The sequence below is a fragment of the Homalodisca vitripennis genome, chromosome 5 (assembly GCF_021130785.1).
Source record: "Homalodisca vitripennis isolate AUS2020 chromosome 5, UT_GWSS_2.1, whole genome shotgun sequence".
NCBI classification, from domain to species: Eukaryota; Metazoa; Arthropoda; class Insecta; order Hemiptera; family Cicadellidae; genus Homalodisca; species Homalodisca vitripennis.
In genome coordinates, this window is record NC_060211.1 from 43660619 (window position 1) to 43666577 (window position 5959).

General features: G+C 30.6%; 1 pseudogene; it reads left to right on the forward strand.

Moving 5' to 3' along the window:
- The first annotated feature begins 770 nt into the window (after nt 1-770).
- On the forward strand, nt 771-1472 carry LOC124363449 (annotated as a pseudogene).
- The last annotated feature ends 4487 nt before the right edge of the window (nt 1473-5959 follow it).

A 5959-nucleotide genomic window follows, 5' to 3' on the forward strand; every position in this document is an offset into this window, starting at 1 on the left:
ACTAACAAATTAGCGATACCTATTTCTTACTTTCCGTCGAGTTCCTTAATACTCCGTGATATCGTAAATTAATGACGTGATTGTAATCATGCCTTGTACGTTCGTCCGCCTGTGTAAAAAGTAAGTTTCTACAGAGTTGAAACATGCACACGAATCACACTTGGTAAAAGAAAGAACTAAATTGATGTAAGTAAAATAGGCAAATAATATAACAAACAGGAATAAGTTTAGTATCATAAATGGCAATACCAAAGTAATAAAAATTTAGATAAAATAATATAATGTAAGGTGAAAATGAATATAATGGAATGAATTAATAATAATAATACATATATAGGACAATAAACATGTAAATGGCGTATAAGAACTATCAGCAATCAACTAGGTAACAATAACAAGAAATGAATACTGAATGTATGACGGCAATCAAAGAAAACTCAGAACACAAACAAGTAATGTTCAGATAACTACTCTGCGTTATGTGTGCCAATAGTAGACACTGCATTGTTCGGTAGTCAAGACCAATATCACTCAGATCAATAGCATGGATTGTGTTTTTACGTAATTCTGATAGTGAGCTCGTCTGGCAACAATAAAGAAGAAAAATTGTTTACAAACAAATTTAACTACATTGGCATTGACAATTTGTTGTTGAATTTTTTCAAACAAAATTTGAATTTTCCATATTTAGAATGTACAGTATGGGATTATGAGTCAGATCTGAGCTCATACTGAATGTATGAAGCTGATAAGAAAATTAACTAGATGAAATGAAAGCTAACCAAGAAAATATAGTGAAAGAACGCGAAAGGAAATTAGCGCAGAAGCAACTAGAGAAAGGAAAGAGAACAGCAAATATAGCTTGAAGCCAAACAAGCCGAAAAAAATAGACAGAAAAAACAGATCAAAGCTCTATCCTTTGACGTGGATGGAAGCGAGGAGGAAAAGGAGGACGATGAAGAGGATAGGGATTCTGACAAAGAGGAATTTCCAGTTTTGAAGAAAATTAGGAAAAAGTTTTCTACTCGATAGAGACAGGGAGGAAGAAGAGAATCGGCTCAGAGAAGAGCTGAGACAAGAATGGGCAGCCAAACAGTCGACATTGAAGGAAGAAGAGATTGACATTACATTTAGCTACTGGGATGGTTCAGGACAGAAAAACTGTCAGAATGAAGAAAGGTAACTCAGTGTATCAGTTTCTACAGAGATGTCTGGAGCTACTGCGAAAAGAGTTTAGTGAACTGAAGACGGTCATTGCTGATCAACTCATGTACGTCAAGGAGGACTTGATTCTTCTTCACCATTACACCTTTCATGACTTTATTGTAACGAAGGCTCGAGGAAAGAATGGGCCCCTATTTACATTTGACGTTCATGATAACATCAGAATGGTGAGTGATGCCAGTGTGGAAAAAGAAGAATCACTTGCAGGCAAAGTGTTACTGCGCAGTTGGTTTGAACGGAATAACTAAAACATATTGGTCTAGCTAAAAAAATACGTATTTGTAAATCATTTTTCTGGAGTTATTACACGTCAGTGGTGCGTACTAACTCTTTTAAAGGAAAACGAACCAAAACCAAACTTTCATTGATCTCTAGCGAATTGACCCCCAGAACTCTTGGTTGGAAAGTTGAAACTTTAACCTTAGGATATGGTGATATAAGTGGTTCTATAGGTAGTTCCAAAATCATGATTTAGTGTTGAACGACTTAGTCTGCGTTCAGCCTATTCACGACACAGAGAAACTATTTTAGAATAAATTTTGAACTTTTATAGGTCTTATTCCATAGTCTGATTCTAATTTTACTATCTCTTGATCTCTTGTTTTTGTTTACAAAAACATCAAAACAATGTTTCGCGCTTCTTTAATGAAAATTAAAACCTATCTTGTGTATAATATTCGTCTTATAATATATGTTAATAAGTTATAAAAAGCCATTTTTTCCTATTAGTTTCTTTTCCTATGCTTACATAGTTTTACTGAAGCAGCTAAGATATAAGGAAGGTTAGTTCCAATATCGAACAGTAGTTGGAGACAAGAACTGTGCCAAGATGGCAAGACCTGACACAATACAGTCTGACTGGCGTCTGTGTCAATGGGCTCAGGTTGTATTGTGTTGCCGCAAATAAAATAAAATTGACCATTTCCACCGGCACTTCACGAATAAAGAGCGCTTCTCCCTTCCAACAACACCTAACCAAACTCCACTAACATTTTATAGATGTTTGTGAATATTAATTATTATAGGCAAATAAAATTAAAACAACTTCATTGTATTTTGAAAATTAAGGGATTTATTAAAATAAAGTGAAACAAAAGTCACTTGCAATGCATTTATTAAAACAAACGATTAAAATAAATGTATTGACCTTCACGCAGCTTTAATTAATTAGCTTTTAATTAAATTTCTGCTCTCCACAAATTTCTTGTTCGGTACTTAAATATATTTGTTTATTATAATATATTGGTTTATTTGCACTTCACTGACTGTATATATATTTATAATGTATAGTTAACAAAATTCCTTAAGAGTACTTGGCTATTCAGTAGCAGTGAAGGAAAGATCGGGTCAGTAGCAGCGCTCGTCAAACCGTAAGTTCAAGTCAGACTGGCGCTCGAGGCGCAGTACCTCACCCAGCAAGTTCTAACTCATGAAACAGATTAGTAAATTGGCATACAAAAAGTTCACCCTCATCCTCCACCGACAGCCACAATCCGCGGCCCCGCGACCATCGAGAACCCGTATATGGACGAAAACAAATTGCTCAATTTGCATATTGCCTCTGGGAGCCTATTTCGAAGATTAATTCCAATAAAGCAATACGTATAAGTTAAAAAAAGAACGTATAATTATATACTACGTAAATACTGAAATACTACTGAGTATACCCAGTAAACAAACTGGATAGTAACCTACTCATTGTGTAACAGGTTGAGTTCATAAATTTAAGTTTTTTATATCTTTTATTTGATATTAAATATGGTTATCATATATGATTATGATTGAATATGGTTAATAATTTTGATTAGATTGTAGAGTTAATTTTAATTGTAGTTAGAGCTTTGGCAAATATTATTATTATAATCAGTTATAAAATACTACGACAGCAATATAATTTTACTGACCACACCTATATCTGATATCAGTGTTGAGTATACTTAATTTTGAACTTTGTTCAAAATATCTTTGGCTGTTCTGCTCCACCGCGTCGAGGCTAGAACCGGATTTCACATATACCAAGCTTGAATAGTGAACATTACAAAAAAGGTTCATCAAAGAGCTATTACCTTTATCCACAATGTATTTTGCCATTGTATTTTATACAGGAATTTGTTTGAGTACTTATTAAATAGTAACCTGTTCTTCTGTCTAATAACAATTATGATCAAATTGAGGAAAGATCATTTGTAATAACTATAATTATATAGATGTCCGTCCGAAATTCTCGAATTTGTAGTATAGTTACAAATATTTTTTAACAAATATTTTGATTATTCAATATTTGTTAAATTTAATAACTTTGTGATTTTATTAGCCATTCTATACTTCATTTCCTAGTTTGCTGATTCAGAACATTAGCTTATGCCTGTTAAAAAAACAAAAACCGCGAAATAAGCTGACTTAGAGGAGCAGTTTGTCGTACACAAAAGAAGAAAGCAGAGGATTAATTTCTCTGGAGGATTCATTAACACAATGAAATCTTCAGGGATTCGCAGAAATACTAACAGCTTCGTTTGTGAGATTTTAATGCTGTTTGATGATACATAACAAGTCTTCTCTTATAAGCACGATTTTGTTGTTTCTGAAATAAAGATGTTTTTATGTAAAGTTGTGTTTTCATTACTCTTCAGTTTAGTATTTATAAAAGGTTAGGAATTTACTTGCGTTAATATGAAACGAATTATTTTACATTCCTTTTCTGTACAATACTGTGAAACAATACGGCTTTTGCTCGTAACACATGTTTTGAAGAATGAACTATATAGTAGTATTTATACTCTTAGTAATATTTATATTTAGTGCGTAGAATAAATAGAAATTCAAGCAACTCTCAATCTGACAGTTCTTAGCAAATTTTCTATATTAGCCGTGTATAACAATAAATAGTAACCAAGTACATAAGTTAATTTATAATACAACCTCAAATAATTAAACACAACCAATAATTGTCCTTTTATTTAGTATAAATAGTGTTCCAGATATACTACATATAGTGTAAATGGAGATTACTTCTAAAACCAGTAAAATATGTATTCCTATTAAATTGGTAAGGGCCGAATGAGTACTTGTGCTATTGAGTAATTGATGTGCTATCAATGAGTTATGCTGTACAGTATTAATGCAACACTAGTAATAAATTGCAATAATCGGTTTTATGTAAAGTTCAGATTAACTTAAACTTATTAAATTACTTAATATGTGCACTAAAGTGTATTAGTAAACAAAAATAAATTATTTTAGAAGTTTAAACATAAAAAAACAATAATAATAATTTATTCCTGAGGGTAAAAAAAGTCTATAGAAGTACACTTGATTTAATTAGTAAATAAATAACGATATATTACTAAACGGTACACATAACAATAATAATTGAACGTGAAATATTTCTCTAACAGATATATAAACTTGTAGATGAGTCTTGACTTTTGTAGATATGTTATGTAATGATTAAAATTATGTATACATAGTACTTAGCAAACATGAAAATAATAAATAACAACAATGATCTAAACTAATCAACATAGACAATCATGCATTACAACAATTACAGGAATCTTTGGTATTAACAGTTCATACAATATTAACAGTAATAAAATATAACAGGTAAATATAATATTATTATCAGGAAAAGTTTAGCTTTACTAAAATTATGTGTGAACTAACAAATTATATACGGATTTCTTAAATTTGGTGAAATTATTTCATTGTAAATGTGGTTTGGGCAAGTTATTGTAAAGGGTAGACACAAAAAATTCCACCAGTCTATTTCCAAAATACGTTCTTATGTAAGGGAAATATTAGTATTTTTTTGTTTCTTATAGCTGCAGAAAAAGTATTGAAGATTTCCATCATGTACTCGTCATTACCAAAATAGCTTATGTATACCATATATTTATACAAATCTTGTGGGGTTAATGTATTCACCCTTAGCAGGTTGCTGATATTTGTATCATCTAGACTGCGTGTAAACATCAGCTGTAGACTCCTGTTTAGAAGTTGACAAATCTTATTCAAATGGCGATTCGCTGCTGACCCATACAGTTATATTTTATATCTAATAATTGTCTCAATTATTCTTTATATATGGATATTTTACATTTAACTGCCTGATTTCTATATATCTATATTCTATATATATTATTTTGAGTAATTTTCTCTACAAATAAAATGTTTTTTAAACATTGGCACTATATTTCGGGGAAAACCGTCTTAAGGTGCATAAATTGTATAAAATATAAAAATATAAAAGAAAACAGTACAAACGAAAGTAAATAAACTTTACTTTATATATATTATATATAATTACATAATATAATTATAATACATAATAATTATATATTATATATAATTATAATTTTACATATATATATATATAAATTATATATAATTACGTATCTAGCATTTTTAAGTTGTTCGACCTTTAAGAAAAGTGTTGCACGGCTTGTTAAAGAACTCTAGTCAGCAGAACGCAGATAGTATAAGTTTAATTGTTCTTTTACATGCTCTGTATTTTTTTCCGCAGTGATGCTAAACTACCGAGAAAAGTAAGATTATGATTTATGTCCTAACTATTAGTTTCATTTTCTATTCAGTTTGACAGATGTGTTATAAGAACCCAGAGTACTTGTAACAAAATCACTAATATTTTTCGCCAAAATACATCTGCATCACAAGTGTAATGAACTTATATCTTGTTTTAAAAATTTCTAAAGGAGGAACATTTTAATTTATTGCC